The 26,757-nt window shown below is 47.2% G+C and overlaps 1 protein-coding gene across 3 annotated transcripts in view; it reads right to left on the bottom strand.

Annotated features, from left to right (window-relative positions):
- The window catches only part of MGAT5 (alpha-1,6-mannosylglycoprotein 6-beta-N-acetylglucosaminyltransferase), a 295,024-nt gene that overhangs the window by 250,443 nt on the left and 17,824 nt on the right, over positions 1–26,757 (bottom strand). Inside the window, exon 1 of one of the 3 annotated variants that reach the window (XM_036254998.1) lies at positions 3,393–3,584. The exons of the other annotated variants lie outside the window; for them this stretch is intronic. The gene's annotated coding sequence lies outside the window, so the exon portion shown is untranslated. Of the gene's footprint in view, positions 1–3,392; positions 3,585–26,757 lie in introns of those variants that run through there. 3 annotated transcript variants of the gene reach the window in all.

The raw sequence follows: 26,757 nt of genomic DNA, 5'->3' as shown, positions 1-26,757 counted from the left end.
CCAAAGACAAATCATAAGAACTGTTTCACCCCGACCGGAGTTGTCACAGGTTGACTTCTTTTCTGAGGGTCCTTCCAAGGCTTCGAGGGGCATTTGACTGTCTACTCTTCCCCTCTCCCTCCCATCACCCCATCTTTTCTCCTATTTACTGGTTCTCTAACACAAAAGAACATGAAAAGGAAGAGGCTTTTCAAATAGAAGAGACAGAGGAAAATAATTTGCGTATTATGGCCAAAGCATAAGACAGGATTACAGTACCCGACCCCCACTCTACCATCTCGGAGAGCAGACAAACCCCCCTTTGGCACTCCCCAAAGAAACACCTTTGTGCTTCCACTGGCCCTTGGACCCACCTTTCATTATTACCTAACACCGTGCTGCACCTACTGCCTCCCAGCCCACCTGCCTCAGCTAGATCCAACAGCCCCTGCGGGGACCGCGGCGGCCTCTCCGGGCAGGAACAGCGCCAGGGGTGAGACCAGACACAAGGCAGGTCTTCAGTAAAGGCGGTTGACTAATAAACACAACAGATAAGCTGCCCTAAACTGAAGTGTAAATTCACTTTCTTCATTTGTGTTTGAAATCCAAAGTAACTCATATTAAGTCCAGGCACCGTCGTAACTCAGAGAGCATGGATGTGCATTTTATTATGCTGTATCATACACGACCTTTAAGTCTCTGAGCCCCGGTCATAATTTACAGGAACAGTAAAGGAGACAGAACTCGCAAGGCACAGTGCCCGACGGGAAAGGAAAAGGGACGGGGGCAGGAGAGCCCAGCACAGGGGCCATGGGTAACAACGATGTTTCACTCAGTCTCCCTTCCCCCTCCCCACACGAAGAGTCCAGGAGCGTTTGTCACTGGTAACACGGAGAACAGACGGGCAGGCGGAGGGGTCTGGACTCCGCTTCCACAACACCTGCCCGAGGCAAGACCATCACAAACCACAGCTTCTGCTGTGGCAGATCAAGACCTCGATGGTGGGGGATGAATGCATTAAGGCCGTGAGGACGGCATGGCGTGTCCTTTCTAGGAAAGAAATAAAATTTATAACCTGGCCCTTGCATCCCCAGCGTCCACATTCGAGCAGGTAACCCATCAGGTAACACTGAGGGAAACGTGAGGCTCTCTACACAGCCTTTCCAACACTGTCCTTATGCCAATGACTTCCCGCTGCGCTGAAGGGGAACTCGAAACTGCTCGTCTGGTTACATGCAGACCATCACGATCTGCCTTCTGCTACCTCACCAGCCTCATTTCATCCCATTCTTCCCTGTCATGCCCCCAAAATGCCAGTTTCACCCTCACCCCACCGGGTCTTTGAGCCTGCCTTCTCCCCTGCCAGGGAATGACCCATGACCGACTCCTCATTCACCTCATCATTCCAGGGTAGGGAATCAGGTTGTCTGTGAGCATTTTATGAAATGCATGCTCCCCTTTAACTTTCTCTTCCCTTCACAGGCACGTCACTACCTGCAGTTACCCTGTTCACTTCATTTCCCGTCATGTGAGCACTGCACGCACCTGCCCTGCTCAGCACTGCGTCCTGGGAGATGCGGACAGCACCTCGCGCACAGGAAGTGCCCAGCGTGCTCCCTGAGGGGTGAAGAGACAAGAAAGGCTACTGGCTAAGAGGTGACACAGAGACATGGGACCTACGCCAAACTCATTACCTTTGGGGATGAAAGACAGAGTAGCTAAACAGAGAACAGAAGACAGACCCCAGTGGCACCACTCACCAGAACAACTGTCACGGTCCATGACGAAGGGCTATGTCCCTGCAGAGCCAGCATCGCTGCAGAGACCAGGGAAATTTCCAGAACGCCAGAGAGACGTCAGGGGACGTCCGAACAGCTCTATCTGAAGCATTCAGGCTGAAGGCCATATTCCCTGGACAGAAAATCTGCCAAACCCTTCAAGCATGACTGTTCGGAGGAGCCTTACCAAGGTCGGCCCTCCTCGTACTTCGGGAACACTTCCCCACAGTTAGGACTTTCTCAGCCCTTACGGGGGTGGGAGACTGAGCTAAAACAGTCATCGCTATCCAAAAGACACTGCGAAGGAATGTGTGACCGATTCCTAACTCCAAAGAAGCCGCCCTTTGTATCAAAGCAAAGAAAGGAAAATAAGTCCTTAGGTATTCTGGAAACATACTTCCGGCCAATGGCTTCCAGGCTCTAGCTGTGCTTGAGGGTTTGGTTTGGTTTTTTTGGTCAGACCACGGAAGCTCCTTGCGGGCAGGACCACGGTCAGTCCTGTCACCTGCTCCACTTCCACACAGAGCACCCAGTCGGCACCCAGTCAGTACCTGCTTCCCTCCAACACCAGCAGGCCCGATGAGTAACCATGGAGATGCGCCAGCAGGCAGAGGCATCTCCCAGCAAAGGATTCTGGGAATCCTTTCCAACGGTAAAGGTTCAAATAACAAGGGACGAGAGGAGAAGGCCAAGGGTTCCAGGTCAACCCTAAGAAGAAATCCCAGGGGACTAGAGGAACGAAGCCAGAGGAGGGGTGTTTGAGCAGTCGGACAGGTGGGGGAATCACGGAACGCTAACATCAAAGAGTGGCTGGAACAGCATGTGGAACAGGGTATAAAACTCATTAGGTTCTTCCATCAGAAATGTAATGCTTCATCCCCACATTGTGAACGGAAGAACAAAGTACGGGCTACTGTTTTTAGAAAAAGAAAACAGAGCAAGCCAACAAAACCCAGCTGCAGCCGGCAGCCAGCCCTGAGTCACCAGCTTCGGTCAGAGAGCGGCCGGACAGTCCACAGGTGGCAGGAAAGAAAGGGGGGCTTTCAGTCAAAAGCTGGTCCCAAAGCTCATCCCACTTTGCCCTGACTCCCTCCAAGTCTCCAGCCTCATTCTGCGAGACTGTGCGGTGGGGCACACAAGCGTGAGTCCTCTCAGGAGACAGGAAAACGTACCACCCTGCCATGGGAACTGGAGGATGGCACGCAAGGACCTGCAGTTACGAAAGGACGGGAATTCAGTCCTCTTAAAATGTAATCAAATTATGCGCAAAAGATTTCCCTAAGAAACAATGGCTCAGCATAAAAACTCCAGAATGAAGTTGAATGTTTACTTGAAAAAATCCATCATCGGTTTTGGAAGATATGAAAGTATTTAATTTCCCTGAAATGATACACACACAACATTTCCTGGTGTGCTAATTTTTACCTTCTGTTAAGCAAAATGTTTTAAGACAACTTAATATGCCGTGAGAATACATTTTAAGGGAATCAGGGAGCTTCACACAAATACCATTCATCTGAAAATAAACTTTAGTCTCTTTCATACTTCCTGAGTCAGAAACAGCCCGGTGCCTAGCATTCACAAGTTAAGCTGTAATAGAAACCCCCCCAGCACAAGGAGAAATGTGGTAGTTACCCAGAGTGAGCTGTAAGTAGTACGAGGATGGTCACAGCAGTGGTTCCCGAAGCTGGCGCGTGGAGGTGTCCTGTTAATGCCCGCTCCTGGGCACCACCCCGAGAACCTGCTTCAGCCGGTCTGCTCTGGCAGCCTCCTCCAGGGGAGGTGGATCTCAAGGCAGCTGCTACAAGACGTACAGCAAGGGTGGGTTGACTGCTCACCTGTACCAGCAGAACACAGGTGCACAGGATGCTTTGTACTGAAATACCCAAGAGGGATGACTAACTCAGCCACCTTGGAGGGAGGCCAGATGGCCCAAGAAAGCCAGGCCTCGCATCCAGCTGGACTCCAGAGCTAAAGGCGTCCTCCAGCAAACTTCCTGGGCATCCCTGCCACTTGCCTGGCAGTGCTGAGGAACGAGGGGTCAGAATGTGGAGATGCTCAGAGCTGGGCAGACGCTGAGGGCAGGAAGGGTGCGTCTGTGCTGCCCCCAGTGGGGAAGCTCAGAACGTGAGGCCGGCGAACGGGCTCGGAGTCTGAAGAGGCAGACGGAGATAATAACACGTTTTATTCTTCAGCGAAAAGAACTTGGAGAAAGGAGGCCGTGGCCATCCTTTTGGTTAGTCAGGGTTTCAAGAACCTTTCATTTCCAGTTACCAAGGCTTCAGCTACAGATGACAAGGTCCGAGTGGGGCTGTGTCAGACGGCGCCTGCCCCCAAAGCCGCTCTCCCTTCTCCCAGTCAGAACGGGCAGAGCCAGCATCCGCGCAGCGGGCGGCAGTGTGGCCGAACTCTGTCCATGTGCCACTTGGGGGTCATCATCCCCCATGCCCTTCCTCCTGTACCTGGGCCATACAGGGAGACCAACACTGGATGGCAGAGTGACCCGATGGAAGGAGCCTGGGTCCCCGGGACTTCAGCAGAAATGCCATTCCGGCCGATTTTAACCTCACAGGAAATAAACTCTTGTTTAAGTCACTATTGTTCGCGTTTCTGTTAGAGCAATTGCATTTGAATCTTAATACAGGGATCTCTTTTCTGTGGACTAAGATGCACTGGTCAAGAAGCAATCCCTTGACCCTCCCCGTCCATCAACACGGCAGACATCATCATCTTCGACTCCAAAGCACAGCAAGTTTTATCAGGAGGCTCAGCAAGGCCAGCCTAAACCCCAAACCTCGTACTGTAAGTGCCAGACCCACCTGGAAACACGGGCTTTCTTTCCTCTCTGGGCCGTCAGTGTCCTGATCTACCTTCTGAAGTGAATTTTCTACCAATGATCACCATGTAGATTATTCACAACTGCCGGAACAAGTCTAGCATTTCTTCACAACACTATGACTGCCCCCTCTGCCTGCAAGGCCCTTCCTGACCTAAAAAATTCCTCCACATCATAGCCAAGTTCAAATGTAAAAATGTCCCAAGTCCTAAGGCCTTGGAAGGGTATTAAAATTAGTTTGAAGTATATTGTGACAGATGCCTGTTAACCCTCAAGACTGCTGGGTTCTTGTCGGCAAGAACTGCTCAGCCGTCTTCACAGCCGTGACCACCCCCACTGCCCTCCACTCTCGCGTCTCAGGACCTGCACAGTAAGGAAGCAATGGGCGATCGGTGAACTAATGAATGGGTTTTGAATTGACTGTGCTATGTTGTGAGTAAAGAGTTTACAATTCAAAGGCAGAGCCTATTTACAAGACAATCTCCTTGTAAATCCAATAAACACAAATATTCTCCTTAAATTCTTCCGCCTTGGTCTGTCCAGACGGGAGACACCACTGCCTTCACAGGAGCTAAAGATCCTTGACACTGACAAGCATCAACTACCATTCATTAGGAGTTGTACTTAATAGGAAAACAATTTTGCACCTGATAGAACAATTAGCTAGTATACTATGAAGTCTGAGCTGTCATATTTTTGAAATGATCCTTTTGCTTTGAAAACATATCCTACACTGAATGTTTTAAGAAGCTCCCTTAGATACTATGCAGATTTTTTTAAACCTTAAGAGCTGAAGAAGAAAATAAAATTATGCACACATACCCCATGCTACCTAAGCACCAAAAGCAACAGCCTAAAATCTTCTCTTTACAAAGATAAGGGGGAAAAGAAAGGTAAAAAAAAAAAAACATATTCTTTGAAATACTAAAGCTAGGTCATGGGTCATAATTCCCAAGCACAAAGCCAATCAAGACAAATTCTATGCTCAGAGAAAATTTCCATTTCAGCTAACTGCATATAGCTGGGCACAGGGACTGAACAAATGTCTAACGAACGGTTAAAGAACAATACAGAGCAGTGAGAAAATTCAACTATCAACGAAGACCATATCCAGAGTACTAAATAGAAGCCAAAGGGTGATATCTTAAGTGATAAACTGAGAAAAAGTTATTTTTAATTCCATGAGAATCATCTTAACTGTTTACCCTGGAATTCCCCCAAAACCAAGCATATCATTCTTATTCTTAAAAATCACAGCATTTCAGAAGTGGAGTAAGGCCATCTGGACGCCCAGCTAGAGGGGGTGACTTGCTGGGGAACTTAAACCAGTTACATACCGGCCCCGTGAAGCCCGCACTCCCCAGTCCCCAGAGGACTAACCCAGGGTCCTCGCCTGCACAGAGAATGACTCCTCAACACAAGGTACACAAATACAATATGGTCTGGGAAAGGGGATCGCCCAGGCCAGTTCTCCCCCAAACGCACACACAACCCCTCAGGTAGCAAACACAGCAAAGATTACAGACATTAAAAAGGCTCTAGCCCTGACCGGTTTGGCTCAGCGGTTAGAGCGTCGGCCTGCGGTCCGGAGAGACCCGGGTTCGGTTCCCGCTAAGGGCATGTACATCGGTTGCAGTTTGTCCCCGGCCCTGGTTGGGCTGTGCAGGTGGCAGCCACTCGATGTGTCCCTTTCACGTCGATGTTTCTCTCCCTCTCTCTCTCTCTCTTTTCCTTCCTTCATCCCTCCCTCCCTTTCTCTCCCTCCCACTCTATCTGAACAAAAAATTGGAAAAATGTCCTCAGGTGAGGATTTAAAAAAAAAAAAGGCTCTAGATGAACTTTACAATGGGATTCACTTAATACAGCAGGCACTAGGAATTCAAAAAATGAATGAGGTGAAAATAAATCCGTTTCACAAGGAGCTCATTGTGAGTGAAGGGAACAGAGATTACATATTTAAATTATAAAACATGCTACAACCCATATTGGAGATAAGAACAGGGTATTATGGGCCATTTCCAACTCTGTGATTAAAATGTTTGGATCTTTCTTCCCTCTAATTTCTAGGGTAAATTCTAGAAAATTATAATCTAACGTAAGTGGATAATAAAGTAAGAATTGTTACACACAATGCCCAAACTAAAATCAAAATACTATTTTAGAAACTCTGAAAAGATAAATCCTTCTCCCAAACAGGAAATTCATGTTAAAACTTTTTTCTAAGTTTAAAAATGATGAAGGTGTTATATGTGTTGAAAACGAAAAATGACTCAATTCTAGTGCAATATCTGCTAATTCAGATTCAAGTCACCCTTTGGAATGGGTGAGAAATGAACCACACTGGCTTGGGAACCTGACGGAATCCAAACTGTTGACAGTGATATTCCAAAGGGTGCTTCAGTTCCAGAGGCTAACAACCTCCACTATGGACAACACCAAGGCCAACCATGTTCTGGGGACATCTGAGATCAGAGACAGTGAATACAGAAGATACGTGACCTTCACAGCCACTAACCAAACAGGGCTGGACCTTAGGGGCCTGAGCAACCCTTCGGATAACGGAGAAAGATCTGGATTCTGGTAAAACAGCTCCCAGCTCCAACACTGCATGGGCTCCCTGAGCTGAGTGAGGTTCTTGTGGTGACATGAACCATCTGAACTACAAAATACCAGTATCTCGGAGGGGAATAAATGCTCACAGAAGCTACTCCACCGGGGCTTTAACCAGTACAGAAAGCGAGGGCAGAAGTACGGGAAACTCTTCTTCTAGAAAGGCCCTGGTGAAGGAGGCAGGGTGTCAGAACCCGCTTAAACGACTGGAGCAAAAAGTACGTCCACAAGCAGCCTGAGGGATCTACCCCTCCCGGCAGAGAAAGAATTTATGTTGGCAGGACCCACTCTTGGAGTCTAAACCCCAACCCCCTATTAAACTGATTAGCATTTATTCAAACATTTATTTCCACTGCACGGAACCCAGACACCTTATCTTCAAGCTGCTGAGTGACTACCAGGTGGAAGGACTTGACATTCTACTCTGCCTGCTTGTTACTGTTCAGGTTGTAGCAGGAACCAGTGGCCTGGAACCCGAGGGAGCATCATGGCAGAACCGGTCATGTTCTTCACGACCAGCACCACTTCTGGCCTTTCGCACTACCACCTGCACACATCCGGTCCTTCCTCAGGCAGAAGTAGAACTTTATTTTAAAGCGACCATCAGAGACAGCTCCGAGAAGAAACGTACTTTTCCCAGAAGTCGGCACAATGTGTGTTGATTTAGGAAGATGTATCTATACGACACTAGCAATAGAATTAATTCAACCCACAGGAAATGATCCCTGAGAGATGGTGTCACCTCTTTCTTCTTCCTAGACTCAAAAGGGGGAGAGAAAAAGAAACAAATGCCAATGGCCACTGGCAGAGTTCCCTGTCTGCGGTGAACTGAATGGTTCAAGAGCAGCTCAAGGTTTTCAACAAGCGCCTGCTCATTAACGCAGGAGGAGGTGCAACGCCATCTGGCACCCACGTCCAAGGGAGGATGTATTGCTGAGGATCGATTCTGAACAGCAAGCAAGTTTATTTTTACCCTTTTCAAATTCTGTGCACAAAACTGCAAGGACACAAATGTCTGCATTAGGCACGCCAGCCGAAGTCAGCTTTCATCGCTTTAACAATCCCCTTTCCACTTTCAGGAATCCCAGTAAATCCCCCCACCCCCACCACCGGTGTCTCAGCCAGAAAATCTTTAAGAAACCACCAGCACTCTGAGCACGTAAGGGAGGAGGGACTTCCCCGCATCCATTGATGCCACAAGACTTGGGGAGGTGGGAGTGGGGGACCCTGGAGTCTGGCAAGTGCACCACAACCTAGGCACAAGGCCAGCCAGTCGGTGGGTGCTGGGAACCCCTATAAGACAGGCCCACTCTGCAGGCTTCTTCCTCTGTGGCTTGCTTTCTTACCAACCAGAGTCTTCTTTTTCCAAGTGAAGTTACCGCCTTTTTCTCTAATAGAAACAATACTAGCTGGATGCCAAAATTTTACTCAGTGCCAAGTAGCCAGAAAATCACAAAGAAATTTATCACCCCACCACCTGCAGATATTCACTGGTGAGTTCTTGGCATATTACACACACATATATATCACAAAATATTATACTTGCTTTCGAATAGCCTGCTTCTATGTCTTCTCACATTTTAAACACTTTCCCATCAGAATATTTTTGTTCACGATGCAAAAGCTGAACAGTAGTTCACTGCCCGGGCATATCATGTTTCCCTTAAATAATCTCACAATATTAGGCACTTATTTTTCTTTCAATTTTTCTATATTAAGAAATAACACAAAAATAAAGTCCTTCAGCTATTCCCTTAGAATGAAGGAATTACCAGCTCACATAAGAGGATTTTTAGTCTTCTAACGTCGTAATATTCCTACCTTTTCTTTCAGAAAAGTTATACTACCCACTAGCCAGGTGTAAGAGCGTCCATATACCCTACACTCTCACCGAAGTTTCTATTACCTATGTTTTATTGTCACTTAAAAAAAATGACTTGCCAGTCAGATCGGTACAAACCACCGCTGGTAATAAGCACCGCAACCACGGCGGTTAGCAGGCACTTACTGCGTGCCAGGCACCGTTCTCAGTGATTCACGTCTGAAGTAGTGCTGCATTCTTAACCCCAAGTATGATGGGATGACGTGGCAAAAGGAGGTGAGGTCATTTGCACACCTGGTCACTGGAGGAGCTGGAGTTTGAGCCCAGGTAATCTGGTTTCAAAGTCTAGGCTTTTAACCAGGATATGATGCAACCACAGGGAAACTACCTGGAAGAACGAGAGGCAGGGAGAAAATCAACACCTGGTGGAGGGACCACTAGAACTGTAATCCATCAGCCACACCCCACCTTAGTCACATGTTCAGTATCACCATTTGTGGGGTAGCCCCATAAGAGATGGACACAGTGCTCTGTTCCAGCAAACCAAATCGAAAAGGAGACTATTAACTTCCCATTGGCTCACTCATCAAAGAATGACCCAGGTTTATAACTTTGCCATGTGGATATTTGCCTGGTCACAGGAATCACATAAAAGGTGATCTTTGTTTTCTGTGTGAAAAGGATTTGGGATCCAGCAATTCCACTTCTGGGTATGTACCCCAAAGAACTGAAAGTAAAGACTAAAACATACTTGCACACCAAGTCCACAGCAACATTATTTACAATAACCAAAAGGTGAAAGCAACCCAAATGTCCCTCAACAGATAAAGCAAACAATATGTGGTGGACACATACAATGGAGTATTACTCAGCCTTAAAAAGGAAGAAAATTCTGTCACATGCTACAACATGGATGTACTTTGCAGGCATTATACTAAATTAAAGAAGCCAGAGACAAAAGGACAAACATTGTATGACTTCACTTATGTGAGGCACCTAGAACAGGTCGTTACAGAGAGAGTATGGTGGTTGCCAGGGGCTGGGGCGAACGGGAGTCGTTTAGTAGGGACAGCTGGGGAAATGGAAAAGTTCCAGAGGTGGATGGGGGTGATGGCTGCACAGCAATGTGAATGTACTCAGTGCCACTGAACTGTACACTTACAATGGTTACAATGATTAATTAATTATATGTTATTTCACAATGAAAAACAATGACTTGGAAGCAAAGGGTCTATTTTGAGCTTTGTGTCTAGTTAATGCACTTTGGCCACTCAAGCCCTAATCAGATAAGCCCTTCTGGGTAACGCTATGGAACAGGAATCAAGAACAAACTGTAAAATCAGGTGCGCATTCTCTCACATCCACTAAGAACAGCAAAGACAACCACAGGCAAGGTCTCACCACAAGCCTGCAGGTCATCAGACCACAGGAATTCAGTGGTCAAGAACACAGGATGCAGGAAGCAGAAAGACTGACTGCCCATCCACAAGCCAGCACCCCATGTCCATCCAGAGCTGGGGTGCGCTTACTGAGAAGGATACCTCTGGGATCCAGAAAGACAGAGATGACCAATCAGAAGCTCACTGTATTCACACAGCATCACAGAGCAAATTCAAAGACATATATTTGAAATACTCAAATTTAAAAATGCTGACTTTTGTGGCTTATTTAATAAAAGGTCACTATAAAATCCCAAAAGGCAGCTGAATCACAAGATTATATAAAGTTGTTCTAAAGAAAGAAAAGCTACAGCCATCAGAACAAATCCCGTTACCGCCTGGTCATAATCCAAACGGACAGCGGACTACAACGGCAATACCGAGACGAGAGCTGGGCTCCGTCCCAGGCCACCGTCTTGTATCTTCTAGCTCAAATATAATCCTCTATTGTACAACAAAAAATGTGACTGGTGCTTGTACCTGGTTCCTAAAATAGAGCCCTCAGATCACACCTGAGTTTATACTAAGAGACGAGAAGGCTCGGATCGGGGGCTGATCACCAGAAAGAGCAGCCGTGGGATCCGGGGGCTGGGGCTCTGAGCCAGCCCATCTTGGGCTGGAGACTGGGTTCATGCATGTGGCCAATGGTTCCACCAATCATGCCTACACAATACAACTCTGGAGACGGAGCTCAGTGGGGCTTCATAGATGGTGAGCACAATGATGTTCCAGGAAGGTGACACACCCCAAATCCACGTGGAACCCTCAGACCTCGCCCTCTGTGTCTCTCCATTTAGATGGTCCTGATTTATATTCTTTAAAACAAAACTGCAGTCATAAGTATAGCACCTTTCTGAGTCCTGTGAGTCATTCTAGTGAACTGAGCCAGTCACGGGAACCCCTCGGTTTGTAGCCAGTCAGTCAGAGGTGCCAGAGGCCTGGGGACCCCACTTGCAGCTGACATCTGAAGTGGGGCAGTCTTGTTGAGGGGCGTACCTTCTAACTTACAGGAGCCACGCCAACTCCAGGGGGTTAGCGTCGGAACTGTACTGCAGTACACCGCCTGGTATCAGAATAGTCCCCACACATGCATCTCCAGCTGGCTCAAGCACTGTACGCTGGCTCAACACCCGGGTCCAAATAACATAGCTCGTGTCTGCCTAAATTTACACCAATTGCTAATGACTACAAAATTTCCCCCACTCATTAATAATAGTTGAAATGTTTTGAGTAATTGCCATCCCACACATTGTTCTAAGATCATCTACATGTATTAACTCACTTAATCCTTTAAGCGACCTCATAGGGTAGGTACTGCTATCGTCCCCATTTTACAGACGAGAGCACTGAGGCACAGTGAGGTTAAAGGTCTTGCCCAAGGTCACACAGCAGAGGTGCCAGGATTCGAAACAAGCTCCCCTCTCCTCTAGAATCTAGAGGTCACCCTCAGCCGTGAATCTAGAGGAAGAGCAGTGACTGCCGGCTGCCCACCCCTCCGAGGGCCACAGCCACGGCCACGGCCACGGCTCTTCTCCAGCCCCACTTGCTCCTCCTTCCTCCTCAGAACGGCCAGAATGTGGGAAAGAATATGTGCTTTCTAATGACAGAATTGTAGCACAGGAAAACTAACTTTGAGAACACAACAGCCCGGGGGTCTCGAGAGTAACTATTTCCTAGAAAGTCTTTTCCAACAAAAACACAAATAACAGGACGGTACGAGATGTAAATGAAAGTGACAAATTGCACTGCAACAAACAAACACATAGATTCAAAGTTCTTCCTTTTCGGTGCCCCCACCTCGCATAACTCCTCTGCGGTTGGCACAAACACCCTCTTCCTCCATTCGTCCCCCGAGAGTGTCACGCACTTCACTCTTGTGACACTGGCATTAGTGTGACGTTTCCCGCGTGTTCAGCACTGCAACTGAAACCACAGGCGATCGTGGCGGTTTTTAAAAAAGAAATTGTGGACTCGGGCGTGAGCCGGGTGTCCTTCCGTGTCAGCACTCCGTCGGGAAACACTCTGAGCGTCTGGGCACGCGGGGCTCACAGTGCCAACAGGAGAAAGCCACAGAAGTGACGAGCGAGTGTGTGTGTTCATGTGCACAGTGTACATGTGTACATTTCAGGAAAGAAGTGATAGTAAAAGAATAAAGTGAGTTAGATCTGGGGGAAGTCCACGACAAGGTGCGGTGGGAGGGAAATCAGTCATGGGAAAGGTCGCGGAGACCAAGCCGGAGGGGCTGGTCCCTGGGAAATGGGGTCGCCAAGCCTCCCTCCCCACCTGAGCCTGTGCCACCACCACCTTACACAGGACAACCGTCATTCCTACCTAAAGTCCTTCCTGAGATCTATGCTTCCACCCTTGCCTCTTACAGCCAGTTCTCCTCACAAGCTAAATAACCTTTAAAAAACATAAATCTGATCAGCTCATCCCCGCCCCCCCAACCTTCACTTAAAACTCCACACACCTCTCTCACAACCAGAATAAAACCCAAACTCTGCACCGAGCCCAGCAACTGACCCTCCCAACGCAGCTCCTGTTCCTTCGCCCTCCCATTAGCCCCGGCCAGGCCAGGTTTGTTCCCGCCTTCGGCTATATGTGCCAGCTCCTCCTCCTAGAACTGCTTTTTTTTTATCCTCACCCGAGGACACTTTTGCATTTATCTTCAGATAGAGCAGGAGGGACAGGGAGGAAGAGAGAGAGAGAGAGAAACATCGATGTGAGAGAGACACACACCGAGTGGCTGCCACCCACACGACCCCAAGCGGGTCCGGGGACATACTGCAACCGAGGTACGTGCTCTTAGCAGGAATCGAACCCGGGACTCTCTGGTCTGCAGGCAGACACTCTAACCGCTGAGCCAAACCGGCCAGGGCGACCTAAACTCTTTTCACCCTGGAAACTGCCTTGACTCTGCCCTCATTCAGGTCTCTGCAAACGTCACTGCCTGGAGCGGCCTTCCGGGCCACCACATCCCACACAGAGCCCAACGCGTCCCGTTTCACGCCCCTCTTGATTCTTCTTCACCCTCATCTCCATCGGACATGATTTCCCCATCTCCCCACTTCCTGTCTTTACTCATCACCGTATCCCCAGTGCCTGGAATGGTGCTGGGCAGAGAGCAGGAACTCAACAGATGCATATGAAACGAAGGACTGAATGACTTTCATGATGTTATCAAACACATGACCCACAATCCTGTGCACCCCAGCACCCCACCGTGCCTGTCCAGGGGCAACCCACTCGTGGTTCAGGTCCCGTTGTCTGCAAGCTCAGAAGGCAACATCTTCCATCCAACAGAGCCAACTGCTCCAACTAACCCTGCGATTCTGATCCTAAGATGACAAGGACTCCCTAAATCATCTGACAACCCAACATTTATTTACACAAAAAGGCCCCAAAGTGCTTCTTGGTTGACACATTTACCCAAATTGTGAAGTAAGCACAGCTGTCACTTCAAATTCTTTCCATGAATAAATGGGGAGAGAAAATTTCCGAGCAGGTAGACAGTGTCTTAGTGGCCCCCTTTCCTGCACAGACCCAGTCTCCACTCACTGGGCTCCTCCCTGGGAGCACAATGAGCCCCAACAGGCAGTCCCAGGGCGCTTCTCGCAGGGGAGACAGGCAGGACTGGCCGTCTTCCAGGCCACCACGTATGAGCCTCGATGTTTGCAACAACCGCTGTCGGGGAAAATCTGGTGTCAGTCCCTACACTCCAGGGTGAGGACCTGGGGACTGAAAGGTCTGCTGGCCGGGCAGGGGGACCATTCAGCCCCCTTGTGGAATTCAGGCCTCAGTGGAAAGTGGGGATCTCATCACTGATGGGGAAGAAGAGACAGAGGGTGAGGAGAGTATCACCCTCGCCCAACATCTCACCCCTAAAGCTGTCTTCCATCCTTTCACAGTGGTCAAAGCCAACTTTTCTCCTTTTCTCTGGGCAAGGGTGGTGGCACTGAGGGCAGGCTCATGGTGAGCAGAGAAGCCTAGTGACCTCAGGCCTGGGAGAGGGGATGCCCTTCTGAGGTGGATTGTCACGGCATAGCAGAGATTAGCAGCCTCGTTATAGATGAGAGCTCCCCAGACAGGTGAAACGTTCGTGATGGACATCACCGTCCTATGGCTGCTAAGTCTTCACTTGTCTCCTTTCTGCCCATAAGACTGGACACCCCCAGGCCAGTGGAGGGTGTTTCATGCAGAGAAACCACCACTCCACAGAAGGCCAGTGCCTTCCAGATGTGGCAGCAGCCAGACCATCACGCTGATCTGCTCAGTTCTCCCATTTAGAGAGAAGGAGGGAGGAGGAATGATTTGGGGATCGATCTTCTCTCTCACTTCCTTTCCCCAGGCTGGGAACTAGGAGGTCATGGGCCTCAGGCAATGTTCCTCTGTTCCGAATCCAGGGTCCTCAAACTTGTGAAGGCAGAAGAGCCCTGATGTCATGGGCTCCCTGCACACCAGGGCATCGTGCAACATGGAACCCCTTCTTCGGACCCAGGAATGATCTAACTACAAAAGCAGGGCACTGCTGAGGGCAGAGGCCCAGCACCACAGAAAAGATTAAAAAGTCACATCTCGCCCTGGCCAGTCTGGCTCAGTGGTCAGAGCATCGGCCCATGGACCAGAGAGACCCGGGTTCGGTTCCCGCTAAGGGCATGTACCACCAGTTGCAGTTTGTCCCCGCCCTGGCTAGGGTCGTGTGGGTGGCAACCAGTCGATGTGTCTCTCTCGCATCGATGTTTCTCTCTCCTCTTCCCTCTCTCCCTTCCACTCAATCTGAAGATAAATGCAAAAATGTCCTCGAGTGAGGATACAAAAATAAAATTCACATCTCTCTCTCTGTTCTCCTATCAAATTTGGTTATTCCTTGGTGATTCATTTCACCACCTTCTGGGCACTCACTGCCAAATAAGCAATTGCCAAAGATCTGAGCAGGTTGGGGAAAGAAAAATTCAAATTTGAAAAAGCTTTATCCCATCATTTAATTTATTTTTCTGGGACCTTAAAAAACACCACTGTGATCTGATTCTAGGAGCTGAGCACCTAAATCCAGGCAAGTACTCATACCAAAGTCACCGTAGAAATAAGACATGCAGCACACAGAGCCTTTATTGGGCTGACAGTAATCATGTAAAAATGACAGTTATTTCCCTTAAAGGATGATAATTAATATTGCCTTTACATAACCCACTTTTTTTTTAGGCAGATGTTTTCCTGCATCAGCAATCATCACAGTAATCAACATCACTGTCAGGCGTTTTCCCTGAGATGATCGCTTTCATCAACACTTGGCCACAGGAGAGGCGCTCCTATTTCAAAAGCAAGGGGGTGGGGCTGGGGGAGTTAACAGGGCATGGTTCCTACCCCACAGCATTCTGGGATTCCCTTGTACCTGTCACAAAGCCACAGGATGCGGTTCTGCCCATACAATCAAGACTTAATACAAATGACTGCAGTGCCAGGAAAACTCTCCCTTGCCGTTAAAATGCTCACCCTACAGGCCAGCCTTGCCTGCCTTCCATTCAAACGTTTTGGGGAACCTTTGTCTGGCACTGAGCATGTGACAATGACTAGGCATGATCCCTGCCCTCACACTGTAGTGGAGAAACAGACACATCCATTGATAGAATAGAATATAAAAATGAAATCCATCCACTGCTTCCATAGGTATTTGTTGAGCACCTACATGTGCAGGGCACTACTCTGGATGCTGGGCACACACCAGTGGACAAATCAAGAGTACAAGATAGACACAGGTATCACAAGGACACACAAGACACTCCTCTCGGCCTATCCAGGAGGCTTGAGGAAGAAAAGCCTGGGAGGAATCCTGAAAGATAAAGGATGGTGGAGGAAGGCCTCCCTGGCAGGGAAAGCGCCCGCACTTGGAGCAGGAGCACCAGCGAAGGGCCCCACTCAAGGGCCCAGTTCCCCCGCACGCCTAAGATGTTTGGGGAGGCAGGCAGCGCCAAGGCGAGTCCTGGGTGGCAAGACAAGGTGACCAGGGATCTTCAATGCCACCGCAGGGCTTAGGGCTCTCCGTCCACTGAAGAGTGACTTTGAAGAGCCTGAAGCCCAGGAGCTACATGATCCAATTCCCACCTCAGATATAATTTCCTGAATGACTTTTGTTTGCGAGCATTGTCTCTCCGGCATCGGAGGCTTGAAAATTCCCAAAAAGGAAAAACAAAGCAAAACAAACAAAAATATAAAACAGACAGATTTAGCAACTGGACACAAGTAAGTTTCAAAGAATAAAGCATATAAGATTCTTCCCTCTTTTAATTAGAGAAGATAGCTAGAAACTACTAAAGGGGAAGAAAGAAGAGAATGTTTTTCACAACCAAAAAATTAAGTGAGCAAAGACCAGCTTCCCAGAGACAAACATCCCTGACTCAACAATTCTGCTAGAACCGTTCCTTTCCCTCTCTGCTGGAGCCAACAGAAGTTGCGTGGCAAATGCTTTTCACGTCCCTTGTGCCTACTGCCACATAACACTCAGGAGGAGCCACACCAACGTCGCGTCTTGGCGCTGAGGCTCACCGTGAGAAAGCCAGCCTCCGACAGTGCGGGAAGGAGAGCACATGTCCTCATCTCCGATGATGGCTGCAGAGGAGGCTGCTTTTCCTAAGTAACGGTTTTACATTAATGTAACAGTTCAACATTCCCGAAGGTCTTCAAACTGAGTACTGGATTTCCCCATAACGTGAAGGGCGATTTCAGATGCCCCTGGCTCAAACTTCCACTGTGAAACCTCCCATTCGTTCCGTCCCTATAGACACGACACGCTGACTACTCAGAAAATGGTATTCTGAATGTAATGCACTGATGCAATAAGACTGCCCTGCAATGTTATGGCTTCTAACTCAAATCCAATTATAAGCTTCTATACGGTGTATCCAGCTCATTGATCACACTTTAAGCCTATAAGCTACTCTATCTGTAAATGAACTTAATTGCTTCAGTACATATACAAACTCCAATATAATTTCTGTACAATTATCTGCCTCCCAAATAAAATTCTACATAAAGCCCAACAAGTAATGTCATAATTGGGTTGGTTGTGGTCTTCGTTACAGAAGCAAGCATTTTCAATGTTACTACTTGAAGGCCAATGCTTCTATTAGCGAAACCTCACAAAAAATAAACTTGGAATTTTTGTTCATCTCCTGCTAAAATGGCAAGATGTTTAACTGCCACATTTTGGATTATTTTAAATGTCTCCAGCCAGAATCAAGACCCAGAGATGGATCAAAAATTGGTCTTCTCTTTATGTACTGTATAACTGATTCCATTTATGTAACAGGCAAAACTGACTTGTGCTGTTGGAAGTCAGGTCTATGACTGTGCTGGCGATGGGGGTGAATGGGACTGTTCAGCATGGTTTCTTGATCTGGGTACATTTACACAGGTGTGTTTGCCTGTGACAATTCACCAAGCTGTATACTAGCAATGTAAGCACTGTTGTTTGTACATAAGTCAATCAAAAAAGTTTTAAAACATTAGAGTGGAGGGCAAAATTTGGCTACTCTCACAAAGACATTAATAGGTCAGAACTGCAATCCTATGTAGCATTTGAAAGAGCACAGGTTTCACATGGGACAAACCAAATCAACAGGAATAATACATTGCTTTTACTGAGCCTGTTTTCCTTCTTGTTCATTCATTTTTCTAAAAGATCTCCAACATCCTAACAGTGACATATCTGGCATGGGGGACTCAGGGCAAATCACTATTTAACAGTCCCTCCCCCATACAATGAAATTATTTCCAGCCATGATCATGCGTTAATCAATCATCGTTATATTCTTGAATCATTATTTAGTTTTAAAATAAGCATTTAAAAAATAATGCCAATTTTAAAGTTATTTCATAAATGTTTCTTCTATGAACTAAAATATGCATTTATCAAACACCATTACACCTACCTAGGAGTTTGGATCTTGCATTGTTTTAAATTTCAACCACATAATAACTCCAAATGGTCACACACAGTAACAGAATTTAAGAAATTCTAGCTCCATTTCTTCATCTTAAACTGCACTATCATTGTTTATTGAAAAGTTCTGTTTAATAGATGAGTGGATAACAAAGCTGTGGTACATATATACAAAGGAGTACTATGCAGCTGTAAGAAAGAAAGATCTCTTATCCTTTGAGATGACGTGGAGGGACCTGGAGAATATTATGCTAAGCGAAATAAGCCAATCCAAGAAAGACTAATACCACATGATCTCACTTATTTGTGGAATATAATGAACAAGGTGGGCTGTTGAACGAAATAGACCCAGAGACAGAGAAAGGAATACGGTTCAGACTAACAAGCCTCAGAGGAGAGGGGTGAGGGGATGGATGAGATGAACCAAAGAACTTATATGCATATGTGCGTAACCAATGGACATAGATAACAACGCTGGGGCGGGGGGGGGGGGGGGGGGGCCAGGATGGGGAGGAGTGTCTAGAGGGGGAAAAGGAGAAACATCTGCAACAAAAATAAACTAATAAAAATTGAAAAAGAAAAGGGAAAAAATAAAACCAGAAAATTTGAATCAAAAAATAAAATAAAAATAAAAACTATACACATAAAACCAAAAAAAAGGAAAAGCTCTGCTCACACGTAGGAACATGCTGTACTACGGCCCCTGGACCGTGCACCGAGGGGAGAGGCATGAACTGCGCCCGGAGCCCCAGACCTGAGCGGTTAGGAACCTGACACGTACTGAGCTGTACACGTCTTGGGGCCAACTGCCTGACAGGAGTCCCCAAAGTAACTTCCACGTAGAATACAATGTTTATTAAAGGATAAGCTTCAAAAGTGTGCTAACCTAAGTGTGTGTGTGTATAAATGTATATTTACATACATTTATATGTAATTATCACGAGCAGCAATTATTTAGAACTTAAAGAAACAAGAGAGTTTTTCCAGGAAATACTTTACAACTGGCTTCTTTTAGAATTGCCCACACGGTGTGGTAACAAAAAGCCGACCTGCTCAAGTCGGTTTATTGTTTTTAGTCTCTATCTATGGACACACACCACTTTGTGCCGGTACCTGGGGAGAACACGCCCATCCCCACCCATGGGAGCCCTTGCAGCCCAACCAGAAGCAAATGAACCAAGCAAACAAAAGCCTTCCAAAGACACAAAATCAATGTCAAGTTCAGACAAAAAAAGCTTTTGTATTTCACACATTAAGATAGCCCTTCAGTTGATATTGAGGGGAGAGCAGGGATTTTCAACCTCAGCACTACTGCCTATTTGGGCCGAAGAATCCTTTTTGGTGAGGTTGTCCTGTGCACTGTAGGGTGTTTAGTAGCTTTCCCAGGCTCTACCCCAGCCCTCCACCCAGAGGTAACGAATGTCCCTTAGCAGGCAAAATCAGCAGTTGCAAATCACTGGCAATGCCTTTGGAAGAGCACAGTAAGTCCTCACTTAATGTTGTCAACAAGTTCTGTGACTCTAAGCAAAAGGACGTACAACAAAACCAATTTCAGCCCTGGCCAATGTGGCTCAGTTGGCCACGAATGGAATGATGCTCAACCCACAAACCAAGAGGTTGCTTGTTTGATTCCTCATCAGGGCACATGCCTGGGTTTCTCTGTCTCCATCTCCCTCTCTCTCTATCTCCCTCTCTCTCTCTCTAAAATCAATAAAAACATATTCTTAAAAAAACAACAATTTTAGCCCAGGCCGGTTTGGCTCAGTGGTAGAGCGTCAGCCCGCGGACCAATGAGTCACAGGTTCGATTCCAGCCAAGGGCCCGTGCCTCGGTTGCAGTTTGTCCCCAGCCCTGGTTGGGGTCGTGCAGGAGGCAACTAGTCAATGTATCTCTCTCATCCATGTTTTCCTCTCTCCCTTTCTCTCCCTCTCTCCCCCTCCCACTCTATCTGAAGATAAATAGAAAAATATCCTCGGGTGAGAATTAAAAAAAAAAAAAAAAAAACAATTTTAGCACAGGCTGATTGATATAAACAAGAGTCAAGTTTCTATAGCATCTCGTCGTTATAACAAAACAACAAAAGAAAGTTATTCCAGGGTTCTTGAGGATCTGCTGTACACAAGAAATCAGTGATTGCCTGTTGGGGATGTCTTTGTTTTTCATAATACACTTATAATTCTTAACATATACACCTATTTCATATTCAAACACACAAATTCAAATACAAAAGGAAACTAAAGAGAAGGCAGGAACAATGTTCAAGTGAGAAAGCATACCAGTGACAAAGTGCCAGCAGCCCTCAAATTATTTGTACTTTATTTTCTGATTTGTTTTCAAGTATTTCCCTATTGAACAGAGGGGGGAAAAAATTAACATCTTTCCAAACAGATCATGCAAACATGGAAATAAATGGTCTATTTAAATACATATAGCCCTGGCCGGTTTGGCTCAGCGGTTAGAGCGTCCGCCTGCGGTCCTGAGAGACCCGGGTTCGGTTCCCGCTAAGGGCACGTACCTCGGTTGCAGTTTGCTCCCGGCCCTGGTCAGTTGTGTGGGTGGCAGCCACTTGATGTGTCCCTTTCACATCGATGTTTCTCTCTCTCTCTCTCTCTGTTCCTCTCTCTCCCTCCCACTCTACCTGAGCAAAAAATGAAAAAATGTCCTCGGGTGAGGATAAAAAAAATAAATAAATAAATAAATAAATACATATATTTCTGGCCCCTCCCCTGGAATCGCCACTCTCCACGCAAGTCTGACTTTCTGTGGTGTCTGCAGGTCAAAGCAGAACGGAGCCCCAGCAGCAGGAAGGCGTCCACTCCCCACAGGCTCGCCGAGGGCCAGCCCTGATGTCACAAAAGAGCCGGGGATCCAAAGACAGGAAACCTGGACTGGAGTCTGTTCTAGCACTTTCTCATCCTGGGACCCTGACCAAATCACAACCTCCCAAGACGCCAGTTTTTATTTATGAAATGCAGAAGAATGCTGCTGCCAGAACTCACTCATTCAAAACGTGGAGGTTTCTATACAGACGTCAAATAGTGTCACCTCTACTGCAGGTTTATACACATCCCAGTTCTCAACCGGAGATGACTGCTGGCTTTACCCACAGGAGTTTTATCACAGAAGAGACCCTGGGGCGAGTTCCAGAGATTCAGAAGGGTGTGAAAGAGGAAGAAACAATCCGAAAGGCAGGAGAGCCTGGGGGGTAAAGGTGAAGGGCCGGGAGCTATTAGAGGAGGTAGTTAGATCGTTATGAGCAGGGCAGAGAAAGGACGAACTGACCAAAGGCCATGCCTAAACAAACAAGGGAAAGGAGAACAGAAAACTAAAAAGCTGCCCAGCCGGTGTGGCTCAGTGGCTGAGCGTCGACCCAGGCACCAGGAGGTCCCATTCGATTCCGGGACAGAGCACACGCCCAGGCTGTGGGCCCGATCCCCAGTGCGGGGCATGCAGGAGGCGGCCAGTCAGTGTTCTCTCTCATCGATCTCTCTCTCTCTCTCTCTCCTGTCCTCTCTCTAAAATCAATAAAGAAAACTAAAATAGCCATCAAAGTTAGAGAAAAACAAGGAAAAGAAATGCAATAAAAATGACTCCCAACACCAAAAGGACAGAATCTTACAAGACAACTGCAAGCACTCAACACTGTAAGAAGCCCACCAGTTAAGCAGACCCAGGAAATTCTAGGGAGCCCACCAGCTAAAGGACGAATGTTGCAGGGAGATTAGGACAAAGTGTGGGAGGGGCAAGAATTGGACAAAAGCCAGGACCCAGACCCATTCAGGGCACTCGAAGCTGCTCCGTTGCCCACCGAGGAGTCGCTTGGTGTACTTTCCTTTGAATAAAGCTTTGCTGCAATTCCAGTCCCTTGTGTTGAAATCTTTCCTCCCAGAGACAAGAACCTGGTCTTGCTGATCCCCAGCACTGCTGACAAGACTGCCAGGATTCTGATCCTAGCAGGTGACTTTGGGCAACTTTCTTGACCCCATATGCCTCAGTCCCTATAAACCAAGAACAAAAGTACTGCAGTGAACATTTTCTATTCACAGCAGTTACATTCTATAGTCACCACCAACACTGAATTAGGAAATACTGAACCGGAGAAATATAGGGTTAGGTTCCTGCGAGCCTAAAAGGACAAAACATTTTTGTCAACTTAATACTGTTGTAATTCGCTAGTCATTAATAACAGGGAAGGAGCAAAGGGAAGGCCACATGTTACAGGCCTGTCATCTGGGCAGCTCCACCAGGAAGCAACAGCTTTATACTCTCAGGGAGCCACAGCCTATTCCCTGCAGATCCCTGGGGAAGGGACTGCAGGGATGGGGACAGATGCATGCCCAGTGAAGTTGAGGTGATGTCAGGAAGGTACTGGCCTGTCAGTCACACCTGGGAACAGGTCTCTGGCCAGGATGGGCGCGGCCACTGCAAGCCCAGGAAGACTTGGGATACTTAATTCCCTGAACAAAGAAGCTCACTCTCCTGTGCTCTTGGTCCCCCTTGTGCTCTTGGGGCTCTTACTGCTCGGGACATGCTCTCCGTATTCGCCCACACAGCCCATGGCCATGTGGACCGCACACGCAATGGACTAATGGACTGCAGCTAGCCTGCGGCTGTACTGGGCCCGGCTCCAACATGGAAAGGCAACTCTGGACACTGGCTTTGCTTCTAGCTCTACTGAAACCCCCGCTGCTCTTCCATGACTGGAATGGGACTTTGGAAACCAGGGATGTAATTCCACACAAGTAAAAATCACTCACCCTCCTAAATTCTTTTTCTCGAGACATCGTAAGGACCCCACCCCCAGCATTCAGTGGGGAAGAGGACACCCCAATTTCCTGATAATAAACTGAGCAATATAGAAGCACATTTTATGTGTGTTTCTGTGTGGACACCTTATTTAATATATAATGTTGATTAGTTAACATCAAACACACAGCCAGAACACTCTAACTCATGCTTGAGAAGTTACCTAACGTGTTTCCTAGGTAAGGCACGGCAAGGTCTTCCCGCACTTAGGGACTCAGTCAGCACTATGCGTAGGGACCAGTTTAAACATGAAATCACCTCTCTCTCTCTCTCTCTCTCTCTCTCTCTCTATATATATATATATATATATATATATATAAAGAAGCTAAAAAATGCCCCCAAAGTGGCACTAATTAGACCACAAAGAGAACACCTTTACTGTCTGAGACCTGAAACCAGAAGGCAAAGCATCACCTTGTTCTAGCTCCGCTGAGGACATGCCCATCAGGCAACTCAGATTTCCCTCCACTCTGTGAATGGTCTCCAAAGCGCTGTAATTACTGATTTTAGCATTACAAATAAATTTTAACAAGTACGCAAATATAGAATCCACAAATACTGAGCATTGACTATACCTGCAGCACAGAGTAGCTGTGATGATTTAATGAATTAACTGGCCCACCTCCGAGACCCTGCAGGAAATACTTTATGGCTAAAAAATGCTAACTATCTGCTCTCTGAGCCTTCAGGGAGTTGTAATCGTTCTGCTGATGGAGGATCTTGCTTCCATGTTGATGAAAACAGTTATCTACAAAGGGCAATAAAGGGAGGTGTGCCTGCACAGGTAAGGTGTGCCTTCCCGGCACAGTGTGAGTAAGTGTTAATTATTAATCGAGAAGTCAAATACAGGGTGGAGCAAACGGTTTGCAGTCCATATGGAAAACAACAGAATAATAATAAGAATAAGCAGTTTCACATACAGCTGTTAACCTATTTTTGCCCCACCCTGTATGTCAATAATAACAAATATTTCTTTTAAATGACATGGTCCTGACTGGTGTGGCTCAGTTGGTTGAACTTCACTCTGTGCACCAAAAGGTTGCCGGTTCAATTTCCAGTCAGGGCACATGCCCGGGTTGTGCACTTGACCCCCAGTAGGGGGCGTGAAGGAGGCAGCCAATCAATGTTTCCCTCTCACATTGATGTTTCTCTCCCTCTCCCTTCCTCTTTCTCTAAAATCATTAACAATACATTTTTTAATCACATGGCATAAAAAGCATAACAAAATTATGGGGAAAAGAACATAGGTAGTGAAAGAAAACCACAGTTACATGATTATGGCTTGGAAGAAAGAAATCAATACTCAAAATTTCTTCTTAAAGCAATCTCTCCCTCAATCTATTTATCTTCCTCCCTTTTCCCTAAGAGGTTACACTCCCTGTGCCAGCCATCTACGTTTTTGCTCTCAAATCCATTCTCTGCACACCTTGTTCTTTTTGCAACAGATCAAAGGAAACACCCTTGCCAGCTGGTTTCCATGGAGGGGTGGCCTGGGGAGGGCAGGCACACAGAAGCAGCCAGAGGCTCACACCCTCTTTCCATCAGCCCAGGGCCATCTCCTCCATAGGTGCAGCTCTTTCCACGGGACCCCGCTTCCCACTTCTCATAATACCCCTAACTCCATCCCTCCTGCAGCCCTGGGGTGGGACATCTTCCTGTGACTGCAGATCTCTGGGTTTCCACATACTTTCTGCCATCTCACTTCTTCCATGGCCTATACACTCACTTTTCAGTAGCAGGTTTTTTGTCCAAAATGCCTAGCTCTTCGGACTGGATCCGGACGGATGCTACACCTGCGATCCTGCCCAGAACCCACCCTGCACACACACACACACCTGCACACCCACACACACCTCTCACTTTCTGCCTTCCTGGCTTCTGATCTGAGAGCCAATAATGGTGTGCTAGGCTTTTTTTTTTTTTTTTAATTCACTGCTACGGAAAAGAAAAGTGTACTTATAAAGACATTAGCGCTACTTCAGCTTTTTATCAAGTTACATTACCTCTGCCACCTTTCAACATGGGTTACTGGCTGCCCCTGAACCAATGGTTCCCTCCGCTTAAGTGTAATTTCCTTTTTGAAGACTAAGCATTACTCTCAACTCATAAATACCTTGATTTTTTTTATTTTAAAAAAAAAAATCCAAATGCAGCCCATGGCACATATCCAAGTTACCCTCCTAGTCGGCACCGGCCCTCCTGGCTGCTGACAGCAGCCTGCACAATCACTATCCATTAATTCTGAAGCAACTTCCATTCTCTTTTCTTTCCATTGCTTCTTAGCACGGTGCATAAAAATGGAATGCCTGACTATAATCAGGGCAGGCAGACAAGAGGAATAAACGAGTTCATTTGGATAAAAGAATGCAACAGTGAACGAGATTCTGAGAAGTGAATCAGAGGAGCGGAAGGGGGGCTACGGGGAATGCTCACTGCTCACTGAACCCCGCTCTCTTCTCCCCAGACACATAGCTAGACTATGTTTCCCAGCGAAGCGTGGCCAGGTGACAGTTCTAGGTCATGGAATATGAATAGAAAGTGACACTAGCCACTGCCCAGCCAAACAAACCCTCCCATGCTGGCTCCTCTACCTGTACCCCACTTCAGCGGGCTGGATGAGCATTACTGCACGGTGATCTGGGGGGGTAGGGCGGGGGAGTGGCAGAAGTCAGGGCCTATTTAGTCTTGGTTCCTAAATAATTTCTTAGAAGCCTCCCCACCCCCCCGACCAGCCCAAAACTATGGACAAGACAAATAACTACACAGACAGATGCACACACCTACACATACAGGCAGGTCCACTTGTAATACAGAAGGTCACTAATTAATGCAGGATATACACTTTTCAAGTGAGCTGGTCAGACATCTGGTCAAGGTGGCCAAGGAGGCATATCACACAATCCCCATCATGCTCCTTCCAGAAGGATTTCTAAAAGGTATCCACTGGGGTCAGGGGCTCAGAAATGAGTACTGTGTGCTCCTGGTCCCACATGTCCTGTCGGGGACAGCAGTACTGTGCTCACCAAACACCACTTAGTAACATAAAAACCCAGGTTAGAAAGGTCAGGCCTCCCAGAGGACAGGGGCAGAGGGGGGCAAACGGGAGCTGAGACCCGCATCTCCAGGTCAGTGCTGCTGAGTGGGGTGGGGGCGCCACAGAGCGGGCCAGTCACAGGTGTGTCTGGTCTGTGGAGAAGTAAGTACCAGAATTGAGAGTTAAGTGCTCTGGAAATTTTATAACAATCTGATAGGGTAATTTTATGTTTCTGAATCTAATAATAAAATTAAAGGCCTGTTATTTTGAACTTTGTTGTTCTTTTATTTCATGTTTCTAATAACTGATTTTTACTGTCCCAGACCACAAGCTTTTTAAAAACTGTTCTGTTTCTCCAGGCACCCAAGTCCCCAAACTCTTCAGCCAAATTCCCAAGGCTACTGCCCCCTCCCCACCCTTCCTGCGCACCCTCACCCAGCTCTCCTCCCTCCTGGCTCGGCAACTCCCTCCACCCGTCCCCTCAAGGAGGCAGCTCTCCCTCGGAGGGTGGTGA

The sequence above is a fragment of the Molossus molossus genome, unplaced genomic scaffold (genome assembly GCF_014108415.1).
Source record: "Molossus molossus isolate mMolMol1 unplaced genomic scaffold, mMolMol1.p scaffold_m16_p_11, whole genome shotgun sequence".
Lineage (NCBI taxonomy): Eukaryota > Metazoa > Chordata > Mammalia > Chiroptera > Molossidae > Molossus > Molossus molossus.
The sequence above is the reverse complement of the archived record's forward strand: the minus strand, read 5'-3'. Positions and strand labels throughout refer to the sequence as shown.